This window comes from Pongo abelii, chromosome 1 (genome assembly GCF_028885655.2).
Source record: "Pongo abelii isolate AG06213 chromosome 1, NHGRI_mPonAbe1-v2.0_pri, whole genome shotgun sequence".
Taxonomy (NCBI): domain Eukaryota; kingdom Metazoa; phylum Chordata; class Mammalia; order Primates; family Hominidae; genus Pongo; species Pongo abelii.
In genome coordinates this window covers 217,062,010-217,062,456 of record NC_071985.2, presented here as the reverse complement: position 1 = coordinate 217,062,456, position 447 = coordinate 217,062,010, and the positions used below count along the sequence as shown (strand labels likewise).

The following is a 447-nucleotide window of genomic DNA, read 5'->3' as shown; positions in this document are numbered from 1 at the left end:
TGCATTGGCCGGGAATTGAACCCGGGTCTCTCGCGTGGGAGGCGAGAATTCTACCACTGAACCACCAATGCCTCTCCGTGGTAACAGCCTGGAGGATAAGAGAAAAGAGTATCCACAAAGACTTAGAAACTGTTCCAAGCGGGTTTTTCAAGAGTCGACTAAAAGCTAACAAAGACATCCAAACCAAATATGTTTTTATAGGAAACTTTTACTAGACAACGTTATAAATATCAAAATAGCTCATTTGTCGGATCAAACTCTTAACTCTGAAAAAGGTCTTTCTTTCTACCTGCATTACAAACCCCTATAATAAAACATCAGAAATTCATTCATGTTTCTTTTTTCTAATCCTAAATCTTCCATCGTCAACCTCAAACTGCTACCTTAGAGGTTCTGAGAAGGTAACCTAACTGGTAGTTTAGGTAAGTAAAGTTCAAATCCAGGGAG

General features: G+C 39.4%; 1 non-coding gene across 1 annotated transcript; it reads right to left on the bottom strand.

Moving 5' to 3' along the window:
• Nucleotides 1-71, bottom strand: TRNAG-CCC (transfer RNA glycine (anticodon CCC)). Its single transcript has one exon. It is a non-coding gene; the product is annotated as a tRNA-Gly (tRNA).
• Nucleotides 72-447: the final 376 nt, after the last annotated feature.